The sequence below is a fragment of the Panulirus ornatus genome, chromosome 9 (genome assembly GCF_036320965.1).
Source record: "Panulirus ornatus isolate Po-2019 chromosome 9, ASM3632096v1, whole genome shotgun sequence".
Classification (NCBI taxonomy): domain Eukaryota; kingdom Metazoa; phylum Arthropoda; class Malacostraca; order Decapoda; family Palinuridae; genus Panulirus; species Panulirus ornatus.
In genome coordinates this window covers 60,059,436-60,076,625 of record NC_092232.1, presented here as the reverse complement: position 1 = coordinate 60,076,625, position 17,190 = coordinate 60,059,436, and the positions used below count along the sequence as shown (strand labels likewise).

Below are 17,190 nucleotides of genomic sequence, written 5' to 3'. Positions count from 1 at the left end.
GATAAGATCCATCTCCTTCTATATCCCTTCAAAAAAATAATGATAATAATAGTAATAATAGAAATGAAAAATACAAAAAAATAAAATAGAATAAGTTGATAAAGAAATAAACAGAAAAAAACTAAAATAAAACCTTGGCCTCCACTCATCATCTCCGCCCTGCTTATCCTATTTTTCCTATGCAAGCTGGGTTAAGCCCTGGCTCTTTTCCTCCCTCTAAACCTCACTTCCTCTAACAATTCTTGCTCTTCCCCCCCCCCCCTCTCTTCTCCCGCCCTTCCTTGGAAGGGACTTTTCTATCATCATCATCATCAGATGGGAGGCAGGTTTGGGACGAGACTCAGGCCGAAGAGGAGAGAAAAGCTTGGGACGAGAGTCAGGCAGGACAGGAGAGAGAGAGGCTTGGGACGAGAGTCAAGCAGGAGAGGAGAGAGAGAGGCTTGCTACGAGAGTCAGGCAGGAGAGGAGAGGTACCACGTCAGTCTCACGTCCCCTTACACAAGTCATCAAGTCCAGTCTCTTCTTTGCCACTCCAAACCTCCAGCCTGACCCAACAACACTGTGGTCTGCATGATGGAAGCACACGAAATATTCACAAGAATTTCCTTCTCTACACTTGCCTCCAGAACTTTCTTTTATGCTTGTAGGTCCAAAGGTTGACGCCAGGCCTTAGCACAGACACCACTGAGATCACCAGCCGGTCAAATGTATACTGTAAACACATAATGACAAAGGAAAACATACTTACGGTTACATACATACATGCAAGTATAACCTTAATGGTCAGGTCAAAGGTCAGACCATCATAATACCTGAAGGTCGCACCGTCGTGTTCAGCCACACAGATCTTTCAGAGCTTCATACCTGAGTACGATACCACATTACCAGCTTCCAATATTATACTACCTTTCCCGCCACACCACACAACAGCCTCACCTTAATGTCATGCAACATCAACATTTATATTTGGTCTCTGACGACAACCCTGCCACCACCAGCAGACCCATGCAGGCCCCCATGTCACTTACGTCACTACAGTTTCCAGGCAGCACGTGGCATTTTAGTGGCTGTTAATTACCACTCCTCTGACTCAGGCAGCTTTCTTACCTTCCTGTCTCACCCAGACGTTGTCTGCTGGCTCTCACTCCACAAACATACAACCTCTCCTTCCCAGACCTAACACATCACAACACCTTACTCCCACCACTTTGATCTTTTTCTTCGTGACAACTTATTTTTCTGCGGAGAGCGTTACGCGCTTGCCCTGCCTTTGGCAAAATCTCGTTAGATGAACTCTTAAGGCAGAACTCCTCTCTCTCTCTCTCTCTCTCTCTCTCTCTCTCTCTCTCTCTCTCTCTCTCTCTCTCTCTCTCTCTCTCTCTCTCTCTCTCTCTCTCTCTCCAGCCAGCCACTATGAATGTAGATTGCGTGACTGAGTGAGAGCGATGAAGTTCTTGCCATATGACGGCGAGCCACTCTGCACCCCACACACCCACCCACCTACCCAGTGCATATCAACTTGCCTGTCGAGAGAGAGAGAGAGAGAGACTACCTACGAGTATTTACGATCACAAATAATACTGAAAACAAAGGCCCCGCTGGGAATCGAACCCGGACCAACTGTTTATGAGGCAGATGTGCTAACCACTACACCACGGAGCCACTTGTCAGTGGACTCAAAGAATCTGGTACAAACATAATGGTAATGGTTTCTGATAGATATGTATTGTGTTGCATTATAATGGTTGTTCATAACCAAGATATTTAAGCCTGAATCCTTAAGATTATATAAGAAATAATAAAAACGTGTTAGAAACATAAGCATTTATGATTATAAAGAACAGAATGCATTATCACGTGGGTATCTAAGAAATAAATCCAATACAAGAAGTTAGTTTAAGGCAGAAGTATTTCATAATTTAACAAAATATTTACCTCTATGTGCCTTTTCTTTCATCATTTCTTGTTTACTATCAAGAAATGTCTTTTACCTAACATAAAAATTCTGTATAGGTATTTGATTAATGTTCTCCAACGACGTGTTGTATAACTCTTCGTTAGTGAAGTTCATTTCGTGTAATGGATCATGCATTACAAAGTTGTGTCTATCCACACAAGTGTTACACGTCCCAGGTAAAGATATATTCTAGAGATAGTGTATATCTAACATATATATGTGTTTTATAAATATTTATAAAAAGTTTTCCTGAGGGACAATACCTAAGACTTTGTATTAAAGTTGATCAGTTGTAAGTGATCAAGCATTACAAAGGTGTGTCCATTGCCACAGGTGCTAGTGATCCCGGGCGGGTCAAGGTATTTCACCATCTTTGTTTCCTCATCACTTCTAGTTATATATGTTTCATCCTTGATGTGATCCTTACAATGAGTATTCATGGTTTGTAATTCTCTTCATCCTTATCATAGCATTAATCAGTTGAAGTGCAGAATACTTAACTGAAACTGACTATTGTATTCTGTTTGAGACATAATGCTATAACAGGTGTTACCGGACTCCACCCGTAAGTGGTTATGGTTCACATTCTGGCTTCATGACCTTTAGGTGATAGCCCTTAAATCCAACAACATATATACATCCTGTTATACAACTGATGTTACTGTCTGACGTATGTATGGTGCGGCTTGATGACCTTACCTGCTGATGGTCAAACATGTTATCATGTTGCAAATATCGTGATTTGTATGTTTTACCGAATGGTAGAGATTCTGGTTTAATGACATTTCTTGCTAATAGCAAGTAAATTCAACAACAGATATACATACTTACGTGTTACAGAGGCCATATGATAAGGGCCCGAGCCAGGCAAGGACCTGACGAATATCTAAACAAGAAATTCCCTGTTAGGCAAGTTGAAAACGGCTGTGTAGAAGCGAGGGCCCGTAATAGAAAGAATAACTACAACAACTGTGATAACAACAACAACAACAACAACAACAACAACAACAACAACAAAAAACTGCTAAGAGAAGACTTGTTGAACATAACAATAACATAACTGTACAGAAAATGATAGTTTCTGAGAAAATGTCAAGTGCAGACCTGGTGACTCTCACAATAGACAATCATTATTCAGCAACGGATAACAATTGTATACAGTAACTTACAAACATTGTTTCTCATGACAGAAGATGATCCAGCCTTTACACACGACCAACTACAGACAGCACTGAGCTCCGGCACGTTGAACTCTCCACTAACTACCAGGAACCCTCCTCCTCCTTCTGACGATCCCGAGAACATTGTGTGTTGACCACCCGACCTCCACCCACCCCACACCTCCTGTATACGTAAGGCTGGTCAACAGTAGACGGTCTCCTCCCAACACCGGTCACGAGCACTCTTACCTGAGTGACCAAGGCTGCCACCGTACGTAGCCAGTGAGGTGGTACAGGGTGTGTGTCTTCACCTGTTGCTTATGTTTCCCAGGTGTGGTCGGGCAGGCAAGCAGGGGAGGTGGCCTGGGTAAACAGCCTTAGTTAGGTATTTGTTCTTGACTCCAGCCAAATCTTGCCACTACCGGCCGGACCAGCGGTGTACCAGGTGACACCTTCCCAGGTGTGGGGTCCTGGTTATAGCTCTCCTGGCTTGGCTGGATAGGCAGTGACGTCTTCCATGTGTGGGTAATATTGTGGCGACTGTATGTACCTGATACAACGCATTATATTGAAAATGGAGTAATGATGATAGAAACAGCTGGTTATTCTGATCATTAATCACCAGGGAATATAGGTAATATAACAGTATTTTCTCAATGGATTGCTATTAGAATGATCAAATGTTAATAGTTTGATAATTGCATAACAACAATACGTGTAGCCAATAATGTTCCTGGAGGCCAGGGTGCAGATATGTATGAAGGTTGATCAAGTAGGACATGTATAACGTAATTGAGAATTTATTTTGATATAACATTTACTTGTAAACATGTGAAAATAAGTTGTTATATAAAGAGCGAGCAAAGACATATACCCAGTGTGTAGCTGCTGGTCTTTCGTCTGTCTTTAAGCAGCGGAAGACAATATAAACTGAAGTCACGTGACTCCTCCAGGTAGACTTCAATTCCAACCCTGGCCTGCCCGGCCTGCCAGTTAATCTTCTGGCCAGTTAAATCATTATGGTACGAGGGAAACCTACTGGTCTTAAATCATTATGGTACGAGGGAAACCTACTGGTCTTAAATCATTATGGTACGAGGGAAACCTACTGGTCTTAAATCATTATGGTACGAGGGAAACCTACTGGTCTTAAATCATTATGGTACGAGGGAAACCTACTGGTCTTAAATCATTATGGTACGAGGGAAACCTACTGGTCTTAAATCATTATGGTACGAGGGAGACCTACTGGTCTTAAATCATTATGGTACGAGGGAAACCTACTGGTCTTAAATCATTATGGTACGAGGGAGACCAGTTCTATGATATAATCAATGATGTACCCATGTAAGGGTCTAGGGCCAGGTATATATAGTGTATGTGGTATTGGTATCATCATTAAAACCTGAAGGAGTTAAAGACTATTGACATGATAGTTGTAACTTGCAGTTCACGTGTCTAGTGACCCTGGCAGTTGATGGGCCTAAACCACCACTAACCGGTCAACCAACCAACCATTATCTTGCATATGTTACTTGATCAACACACCAGGCTTGGCCCCACCACCTACTACCCTTCTCCAGACACACTTGCTGCCTCCTAACCATTAGTGTCTTACTCTCACAACATCAGACAGAGAGGAGAGTGTCTCCAGACACACTTGCTGCCTCCTAACCATTAGTGTCTTACTCTCACAACATCAGACAGAGAGGAGAGTGTCTCCAGACACACTTGCTGCCTCCTAACCATTAGTGTCTTACTCTCACAACATCAGACAGAGAGGAGAGTGTCTCCAGACACACTTACTGCCTCCTAACCATTAGTGTCTTACTCTCACAACATCAGACAGAGAGGAGAGTGTCTCCAGACACACTTGCTGCCTCCTAACCATTAGTGTCTCACTCTCACAACATCAGACAGAGAGGAGAGTGTCTCCAGACACACTTGCTGCCTCCTAACCATTAGTGTCTTACTCTCACAACATCAGACAGAGAGGAGAGTGTCTCCAGACACACTTGCTGCCTCCTAACCATTAGTGTCTTACTCTCACAACATCAGACAGAGAGGATGTTATGCCTCTTATCTAACCTGACACATCAGCCGGGGTCTCAGGACGTTGATAAGGTCATGGTCGAATCCCCTTATGTATCTATCATGTGACCTCAGGTCAGTTATTGAACGTTATCGCTGATAATACAGCGTTGTTAGGCGGTTAATGATGGTGGTTATTAACCTCGCTTAGACACACACATACACTCGAACAAGGTTGTATATAAGCCCGGCTAGCTCAGTCGGTAGAGCACGAGACTCTTAATCTCGGGGTCGTGGGTTCGAGCCCCACGTTGGGCGGTAACAGTTTTCTATGATGTAACATGAAACAGCTTCTGAACATACCATCCACCGCTCGTCTAGATCTACCAATCTGCTAAACACAAGACATCTGAAGAGTTATTAAGTACTGGAAGACAAACAACAATTCTGTTTGAAACAGTCAGTGATGATGCACGGGAGGCTGAAGGAAATGTGTCACTGTTCACTGCTGAACATTGGTCATTACGTGTTGTTCATCATCTCAGCTGTTCATTACGTGTTGTTCATTATCTCAGCTGTTCATTACGTGTTGTCTGTCATGTCAGCTGTTCATTACGTGTTGTTGATCATCTCAGCTGTTCATTACGTGTTGTTGATCATCTCAGCTGTTCATTACGTGTTGTTGATCATCTCAGCTGTTCATTATTTTTTGTTGATCATCTCAGCTATTCATTACGTGTTGTTGATCATCTCAGCTGTTCATTACGTGTTGTTGATCATCTCAGCTGTTCATTATTTTTTGTTGATCATCTCAGCTGTTCATTACGTGTTGTTGATCATCTCAGCTGTTCATTACGTGTTGTTGATCATCTCAGCTGTTCATTATTTTTTGTTGATCATCTCAGCTGTTCATTACGTGTTGTTGATCATCTCAGCTGTTCATTACGTGTTGTTGATCATCTCAGCTGTTCATTACATGTTGTTCATCATCTCAGCTGTTCTTTACATGCTGTTGATCATCTCAGTTCTTCATTACGTGTTGTTGATCATCTCAGCTGTTCATTACGTGTGGTTGATCATCTCAGCTGTCATCGTGTTGTTCATCATCTCAGTAAGCAATGTAAAGCAGGATTTGCAGACAGTAAAGAATGCAAGAATTTTAAGTTAAAAAGGTGGAAGTGTAGTGTAGTTGTGTGCAATGTGATTGCCCCGCATTTCAACAGACTTAAAAAGTGATATAGACAATCAGAAGCTTGGCCTCTTAACTGATGAAAGTAATGACATAACGGTAACGAAACTATTGGGTATCGCTGTCCAGTTCTATTCTGAAAGTAAGAATAAGATTGTAATGACTTTCTTGGATCTTGTTGAGCTGACTGACTGTAATGCTAATGGGATGTGTGATGCCATCAAGAAGTCCTTGAAAATTAATGGGTTGGAGTTACAAAACCTTGTCGCAATTAGCCCCGACAATGCTTCTGTGATGACAGGTGTTAACAGTGGAGTGTATGATGCACTCAAGTTAGTCAACTTGCAGTCACAACCTCACGTGGTCACGCTGGCCTCAACCAGTCACAACCCCACGTGGTCACGCTGGCCTCAACCAGTCACAACCCCAAGTGGTCACGCTGGCCTCAACCAGTCACAACCCCACATGGTCACACTGGCCTCAACCAGTCACAACCCCAAGTGGTCACGCTGGCCTCAACCGGTCACAACTCCAGTGGTCACGCTGGCCTCAACCAGTCACAACCCCAAGTGGTCACGCTGGCCTCAACCAGTCACAACCCTACGTAGTCACGCTGGCCTCAACCAGTCACAACCCCAAGTGGTCACGCTGGCCTCAACCAGTCACAACCCTACGTAGTCACGCTGTCCTCAACCAGTCACAACCCCAAGTGGTCACGCTGGCCTCAACCAGTCACAACCCCCGTGGTCACTCTGGCCTCAACCAGTCACAACCCCAAGTGGTCACGCTGGCCTCAACCAGTCACAACCCCACGTGGTCATGCTGCCCACAACCAGTCACAACCCTACGGGGTCACGCTGGCCTCAACCAGTCACAACCCCACGTGGTCACGCTGGCCTCAACCAGTCACAACCCTACGGAGTCACGCTAGCCTCAACCAATCATAACTCCACGTGGTCACCCTGGCTTCAACTAGTCAAAACCCCACGTGGTCATGCTGTCCTCAACCAGTCACAAGGCCCACGTGGTCACGCTGGCCTGAATCAGTCAAAACCCCACGTGGTCATGCTGTCCTCAACCAGTCACAAGCCCCACGTGGTCACGCTGGTCTGAATCAGTCACAACCCCACGTGGTCACGCTAACCTCTACCGATCACAAGCCCCACGTGGTCACGTTGGCCTCAACCAGTCACAACCCTACGTGGTCACCCTGGCCTCAACCAGTCACAGCCCCAAGTGGTCACGCTGGCTTCAACCAGTCACAACCCCAAGTGGTCAAGCTGCCCTCAACCAGTCACAAGCCCCACGTGGTCATGCTGCCCACAACCAGTCACAAGCCCCAAGTGGTCACGCTGGCCTCAATCAGTCGCAAGCCCCCCGTGGTCACGCTAGCCTCAACCAGTCACAACCCCACGTGGTCACCCTGGCCTCAACCAGTCACAACCCCACGTGGTCTCGCTGGCCTTAACCAGTCACAACCCTACGGGGTCACGCTAGCCTCAGCCAGTCACAACCCCACGTGGTCACGCTGGCTTCAACCAGTCACAACCCCACGTGGTCACGCTGGCTTCAACCAGTCACAACCCCACGTGGTCTCGCTGGCCTCAACCAGTCACAACCCCACGTGGTCACGCTGGCCTCAACCAGTCACAACCCCATGTGGTCACCCTGGCTTCAACTAGTCAAAACCCCACGCGGTCACCCTGGCCTCAACCAGTCACAACCCCACGTGGTCTCGCTGGCCTTAACCAGTCACAACCCTACGTGGTCACGCTGGCCTCAACCAGTCACAACCCCACCTGGTCACACTGGCCTCAACCAGTCACAAGCCCCATGTGGTCACGCTGGCCTCAACCAGTCACAACCCCACGTGGTCACGCTGGCCTCAACCAGTCACAACCCCACGTGGTAACGCTGCCCTCAACCAGTCACAACCCCAAATGGTCACGCTGGCCTCAACGAGGTACAACCCAACGTGTCACGCTGCCCTCAACCAGTCACAAGCCCCACGTGGTCATGCTGCCCACAACCAGTCACAACCCCACGTGGTCACGCTGGCCTCAACCAGTCACAAGCCCCACGTGGTCACGCTAGCCTCAACCAGTCACAACCCCACGTGGTCACGCTGGCCTCAACCTGTCAGAAGCCCCACGTGATCACGCATGCCCACAACCAGTCACAAACCCACGTGGTCACGCTAGCCTCAACCAGTCACAACCCCACGTGGTCACCCTGGCCTCAACCAGTCACAACCCCACGTGGTCTCGCTGGCCTTAACCAGTCACAACCCTACGTGGTCACGCTGGCCTCAACTAGTCACAACCCCACCTGGTCACACTGGCCTCAACCAGTCACAAGCCCCACGTGGTCACGCTGGCCTCAACCAGTCACAACCCCACGTGGTCAAGCTGGCCTCAACCAGTCACGACCCAACTTGGTCACGCTGGCCTCAACCAGTTACAACCCCACGTGGTCACGCTGGCCTCAACCAGTCACAAGCCCACGTGGTCACGCTGGCCTCAACCAGTTACAAACCCCACGTGGTCACACTGGCCACAACCAGTTACAAACCCCACGTGGTCACGCTGGCCTCAACCAGTTACAAACCCCACGTGGTCACACTGGCCACAACCGTTCTATATCAACTGTCACCTGCCACCAATTATTGTATCAGATGGGCAATGCCTGGAAGACGACAGCGATGTGCTTTCAGAGTATATTTTCACAGAAACTACATAGTAAAAATAATTTTGTAGTTATAGCTTTAGAATAATTGAAAAAAGACAAAGTTACATGAAGCATAAAAACGGCTTTAAAAAAGGAGAGTTGCAAGTGTAGCAGCAGCAGCAGGTGGAGAAGATCTTGGTCAAGATGTTATAACCGGCAGGTCATGATGCGGCCCATCATCTACAAGTGGTACACACACCATCCCTAGACCACACTTACACTACACTTGACCCAGCCTTGTGGCACCCGCGCCAGCCAGGTACTCACTGGCAGTCAACATTATATCATGACAACAAACTTGGACCTACAACTAAACACAACTTATAAATAATAACCCAGCTGGCTAGATTGACAACCATCATGGCGGTCCGCCAGTCATCTGTATATCTCAATCTTTCATGTCATATCCCAACTCCTCTGTTCATCAACATCTTTACGTCATCTCATAGAAAGGGATATTTACACAGTAAGAGTGTATGTGGCACTCAATCTCTCTTGGTATTTCTTCACACAAGTCTCTTTTCCAAGTTCACTTCCTCTCGCCACCTCTTCTCCCCGACATTGTTTCCTCATTCGAAAACTTCTTCAGATCTTCACTGTCGTCTCCACAAGATGGTGATCAAACATCACACCAGCTGCCCCTTTCAGCACATTTACATCCAAAAGTCTTTCTTTTACACGTCTTTCAATTAACATGTAATCCAGTCATGCCCGCTGGCCATCTCTCCTACTCACATACGTATATTTATGTATATCACATTTTACAAACCAGGTATTCCCAATCACCAGTCCTTTACACACACACAACACAAGTTGTTCACCATTTCCATGCACCTCAGTTATACCTTCCACTGCCACATTACTTACCTTCACATTTAAATCACCATCACTAATACTTGGTCTCTTACATCATAACTGCTGACACACTCACTCACTTGCTCCCAAAATACTTCCTCTGTTCTTGACTCTAACTCGCTACCTCGCTAAGTGCCATTTGACCTGACCTAATGGGGCAGGACAAGGGTCATTATCTTCACTACTCTCTGGACACCACTGGTTCTTGGCCTCAGCCACTACACTCTCCACTTCAATACTATCTCACTAAACTCTTAAAATCACTGATCTTTGACCCATCGCTTTCAGATAATGTCAAAATCCTAATTTATCGTCAAGATCTTCACTATAACGTTGGATGAACATACTGAATGTTGGAGACCCGAACCCATGACCTTGATCTTTGAGACTCAGGCTCGGTGATAATGTGTACCACACCTGCCAGTGAATTGCAATACTTAGTCACCTAAATCTTAAGACCACACACACATGTACATACTGAACTGTAGACAAAAATATGGTCAACGGAAGATATTTCATATATCTGGTTTTAAAACTGATAAGATCAGGAAATAAGATTTAATCATTATCATTATCGGACGATTATAATGCTTAACAACACACGTTAGGTACACAATATATTTCCTACTAACCTACATGTGAAGTGACAATCCATACCATATCTAACTTCCCACTTGATAACCAGCATATTGTATCCTTCAGTACCAGATATACTATACTTAATGATAATTATAATCATAATGATCAAAATAATGATAATAATGATGATAATGATAATGATAATAATAGTGATAATGGTAATAATAATGATAATGATGATGATAATAATAATGATACATAATAGTAATGATGATGATAATAATGATGATGATGATAATAATAATAATAATGATAATAATAATAATAATAATAATAATAATAATAATAATAATAATAATAATAATAATAATAATGATAATAATTATGATAATTATAACATTGATAATAATGACAATAATGATAGTAATAATGATAATAATGATAGTAATGAAAATAATGATAATAACAATAATGATAATAATAATGATAATAATAATGATGATAGTGATAATAATGATGTAATTATGATAAATAGTACTGTACTATAATGATAATAAAATTGTTGATGATAATGATAATAGTAATAATAATGATGTAATTATGATAAATAGTACTGTACTATAATGATAATAAAATTGTTGATAATAATAATAGTAATAATAATGATGTAATTATGATAAATAGTACTGTACTATAATGATAATAAAATTGTTGATAATAATAATAGTAATAATAATGATGTAATTATGATAAATAGTACTGTACTATAATGATAATAAAATTGTTGATAATAATAATAGTAATAATAATGATGTAATTATGATAAATAGTACTGTACTATAATGATAATAAAATTGTTGATAATAATAATAATAGTAATAATAATGATGTAATTATGATAAATAGTACTGTATTATAATGATAATAAGATTGTTGATAATAATAATAATAGTAATAATAATGATGTAATTATGATAAATACTATAATGATAATAACGGTAAAACATTCAATACAGTTTCGTCTTCCTAATATAACAAGACAATATGGTCTAAATATACCACATACCCGTGTTACACTGAGTTAAAAGAATTAAACTCCACAAACCATGATTTTGTCTTGATCTGTCCTTGTAACAGTATTTTGAACCTGTAGTCATCTTGGTGTATATTGTTTAGTTTTCGTAACCATTAAATGAATATAAGTCAACATGTTTTCAGGAAAAAATAAGTTTTTCCAATTGTATGTTTTTCATTTTCCATTGGATGGAAGCATCCCAGGGATTAGTGTATATCTTGTGTGCCAACCAACTGTTGGTTCCTGCTGTCTCTGGGTTAGTCATGTTTTATGGAAAAAAGAAAGATAAATGTTTATCAGGAGCGGGACTCGAACCCAGGCCCGGAAGACCAGACAATGATTTGAAAGCAGCGCCTTAAACCACCCGGCCATCTTGCCAGGAGAAAATAAATTTGGAAGTTCTCTCTAACTTACTAAACTGAACCAATTCCAGGAGCAAATGTATAGTATATACTTATAAGGTTAAGAGACGGGACAACACGAGTGTATAACTCTCTCCCATAATGCACACACACACACACACACACACACACACACACACACACACACACACAGAGCGGCGCCAGGCTGGAGGCGGGGCATCGTGACGTCACAGGCAAGTCCCTCCCCCCGCCAGATCCAAACATGTGTTGTGTCTGGTGATGGCGGTTCAAGATTTCCCACATTAATATTGATCTTTATATTATCATCCACTCCCAAAGTCACCTGGCATTCTTGTGTTTCAACAACAGACGTGATATATGCAACACCAGGCAAACATTGTACCATTATCTGATAGGTTAATTGGTGCACAATCAAGAACCAGTGAATTTCATCGCCGCCATAAGTAAGTAAGGAAGGTGACTTTAATGATGATAAATACGACCTGGTATGGCTGTGTCTACACACTACCGCCATCTGGTCAACATTGTACATACCAACATTTAAACTGTGACATTTAACCACAAGGTTTAAAGTCGCTCATGAAAACGCGAACTTAAAATCTATCCATTTAAATCTACCATTCATCAATAAACATTTAAACACCGTCATTTGAACGTAAACCTTCCAGCTGCGTTATTTTACCAGAGTCCTTTAAGATACGTCATATAAACACAAAACTTAAATGTACGTGAAGCTTGTGCAAACCATCATTGAAACTCAAAGTTTTGAATTAGAATTGTAATGAAAATGCGAACTTTTAACTCCGTCAAATTACAGCTATTGTACAAAATGCTCAACTTAACTGAAAAATTTTAATGTCAGTTAATTTAACGATATCCTTTGTGGCTCATCTCTGAAACACAAACCTTTAAAATTTTGTCTCTAGAACTAACCACAACCATTAAGTTCTATATGTGGAAAGGAAATTTGTATAATCTGTCAAAATTCGTCGTATAACGCGAACTTTTTAACCCTTCTATTTACCTGGGCCACTCTTCCCTGGCTGCCATTCATATTTTGTCCTTTTAAACTGTGACTTTATTACACTTTCATTCATTCATCATGACTTTATTACACTTTCATTCATTCATCATGACTTTATTACACTTTCATTCATTCATCATGACTTTATTACACTTTCATTCATTCATCATGACTTTATTACACTTTCATTCATTCATCATGACTTTATTACACTTTCATTCATTCATCATGACTTTATTACACTTTCATTCATTCATCATGACTTTATTACACTTTCATTCATTCATCATGACTTTATTACACTTTCATTCATTCATCATGACTTTATTACACTTTCATTCATTCATCATGACTTTATTACACTTTCATTCATTCATCATGACTTTATTACACTTTCATTCATTCATCATGACTTTATTACACTTTCATTCATTCATCATGACTTTATTACACTTTCATTCATTCATCATGACTTTATTACACTTTCATTCATCATTCATCAACTAGTTCGTCTCACTGATATTCCATTCATAAACTTCATTCTTGCAGCTTATCATTTCACCGCCATGTTGCTTTTTTAAGGTTTGTAATTCTTTGTACATTTAATGATAGAAGATTCAATGATATTTCTCGTAGTACTGGAGTTAGAGTTGATAATGCCATCTCAGTTATACATTTAATAATAGAAGATTCAATGATATTTCTCGTAGTACTGGAGTTAGAGTTGATAATGCCATCTCAGTTATACATTTAATGATAGAAGATTCAATGATATTTCTCGTAGTACTGGAGTTAGAGTTAATAATGCCATCTCAGTTATACATTTAATGATAGAAGATTCAATGATATTTCTCGTAGTACTGGAGTTAGAGTTGATAATGCCATCTCAGTTATACATTTAATGATAGAAGATTCAATGATATTTCTCGTAGTACTGGAGTTAGAGTTGATAATGCCATCTCAGTTATACATTTAATGATAGAAGATTCAATGATATTTCTCGTAGTACTGGAGTTAGAGTTGATAATGCCATCTCAGTTATACATTTAATGATAGAAGATTCAATGATATTTCTCGTAGTACTGGAGTTAGAGTTGATAATGCCATCTCAGTTATACATTTAATGATAGAAGATTCAATGATATTTCTCGTAGTACTGGAGTTAGAGTTAATAATGCCATCTCAGTTATACATTTAATGATAGAAGATTCAATGGTATTTCTCGTGGTACTGGAATTAGAGTTAATAATGCCATCTCAGTTATTAACTCTAACTCCAGCACCACGAGAAATATCATTGAATCTTCTATTACTGAATACACAAAGAATTATAATCTTAATATTAGTGATGGTGTATACAAATTAGATAACTTTAATGTTGATAAAATTTGTAAACAATTCACCTTCTTGTCCACATGATAAGTTTATGATACGCTTGTTGTCTGTCTTGGACAATCACATGTTTACCATATGGCGTCCAAGCTACGTCTCTTCGTTGTATATCAACTGACTATTATATTTCTCTCTTGTATCTCCCATGATGATGTGATTATTACACGAAAGTGCACTTGGGACTGATGGGAATATACTTGATCACGCACAAAATTGTGATCCTTTCCAATATATATATATATATATATATATATATATATATATATATATATATATATATATATATATATATATATATATATTTTTTTTTTTTTTTTTTTTTTTTGCTTTGTCGCTGTCTCCCGCGTTTGCGAGGTAGCGCAAGGAAACAGACGAAAGAAATGGCCCAACCCACCCCCATACACATGTATATACATACGTCCACACACGCAAATATACATACCTACACAGCTTTCCATGGTTTACTCCAGACGCTTCACATGCCTTGATTCAATCCACTAACAGCACGTCAACCCCGGTATACCACATCGATCCAATTCACTCTATTCCTTGCCCTCCTTTCACCCTCCTGCATGCTCAGGCCCCGATCACACAAAATCTTTTTCACTCCATCTTTCCACCTCCAATTTGGTCTCCCTCTTCTCCTCGTTCCCTCCACCTCCGACACATATATTCTCTTGGTCAATCTTTCCTCACTCATTCTCTCCATGTGCCCGAACCATTTCAAAACACCCTCTTCTGCTCTCTCAACCACGCTCTTTTTATTTCCACACATCTCTCTTACCCTTACGTTACTTACTCGATCAAACCACCTCACACCACACATTGTCCTCAAACATCTCATTTCCAGCACATCCATCCTCCTGCGCACAACTCTATCTATAGCCCACGCCTCGCAACCATACAACATTGTTGGAACCACTATTCCTTCAAACATACTCATTTTTGCTTTCCGAGATAATGTTCTCGACTTCCACACATTCTTCAAGGCTCCCAGAATTTTCGCCCCCTCCCCCACCCTATGATCCACTTCCGCTTCCATGGTTCCATCCGCTGCCAGATCCACTCCCAGATATCTAAAACACTTCACTTCCTCCAGTTTTTCTCCATTCAAACTCACCTCCCAATTGACTTGACCCTCAACCCTACTGTACCTAATAACTTTGTTCTTATTCACATTTACTCTTAACTTTCTTCTTTCACACACTTTACCAAACTCAGTCACCAGCTTCTGCAGTTTCTCACGTGAATCAGCCACCAGCGCTGTATCATCAGCGAACAACAACTGACTCACTTCCCAAGCTCTCTCATCCCCAACAGACTTCATACTTGCCCCTCTTTCCAAAACTCTTGCATTCACCTCCCTAACAACCCCATCCATAAACAAATTAAACAACCATGGAGACATCACACACCCCTGCCGCAAACCTACATTCACTCAGAACCAATCACTTTCCTCTCTTCCTACACGTACGCATGCCTTAAATCCTCGATAAAAACTTTTCACTGCTTCTAACAACTTGCCTCCCACACCATATATTCTTAATACCTTCCACAGAGCATCTCTATCAATTCTATCATATGCCTTCTCCAGATCCATAAATGCTACATACAAATCCATTTGCTTTTCTAAGTATTTCTCACATACATTCTTCAAAGCAAACACCTGATCCACACATCCTCTACCACTTCTGAAACCACACTGCTCTTCCCCAATCTGATGGTCTGTACATGCCTTCACCCTCTCAATCAATATCCTCCCATATAATTTACCAGGAATACTCAACAGACTTATACCTCTGTAATATATATATATATATATATATATATATATATATATATATATATATATATATATATATATATATATATATAGATATATATATATATATATATATATATATATATATATATATATATATATATATATATATATATATATATATACATATATATATATATATATATATATATATATATATATATATATATATATATATATATATATATATATATATATATATCTTTCTTTCTTTCTTTCAAACTATTCGCCATTTCCCGCATTAGCGAGGTAGCGTTAAGAACAGAGGACTGGTCCTTTGAGGGAATACCCTCACCTGGCCCAATTCTCTGTTCCTTCTTTTGAAAAAAAAAAAAAAAAAAAAAAGAAACGAGAGGGGAGGATTTCCAGCCCCCCGCTCCCTCCCCTTTTAGTCGCCTTCTACGACACGCAGGGAATACGTGGGAAGTATTAGGAATTCAATACTTATTCAGGCCAGATCGCCAGTAACAGATCTGTTACAAATACTACCGACCCTTGTCTTGCAAGGACGTTATAGATTTGTCAAGTTGCACAACTCAGGATAACACAATGATAAAGTTATGGGATTGAATTAAAGACCAGCATTACATTAAATCTACTTATAATGAAAGAATTCAAGTGTACAAAGATAAGCACATAAATCAAGCATGAAACATTACGTTAACATTAAAAGTGAGTTTAACATTGAACATAAGATAACATTTGTACATGACTTAACATTCCAGATAAGATTTCAAGCCAGGAGTTCTCTTTCCTCTAAGGCAGTTCTTCGATAACATTACACTGATAATTATAGCGGGCTTACAGCACAACACTTGGGTAATGGGCTTATAACACAGCAGGGCTTACAGGCTTACAACACAGCAGGACTTACAGCAGGGGTGGACCACTTACCTCGCTGGGCTAGAAAGAGAGAGACTCAGCGGGTGTCATGGGTATATATTACAGTAAAGACAAGCGTTCCCTGCTAGCTATACAACCTTACATTTTGATTGGC

The 17,190-nt window shown here is 41.0% G+C and overlaps 1 non-coding gene across 1 annotated transcript; it reads left to right on the top strand.

Moving 5' to 3' along the window:
• The first annotated feature begins 5,393 nt into the window (after positions 1-5,393).
• On the top strand, positions 5,394-5,466 carry TRNAK-CUU (transfer RNA lysine (anticodon CUU)). Its single transcript has one exon. It is a non-coding gene; the product is annotated as a tRNA-Lys (tRNA).
• The last annotated feature ends 11,724 nt before the right edge of the window (positions 5,467-17,190 follow it).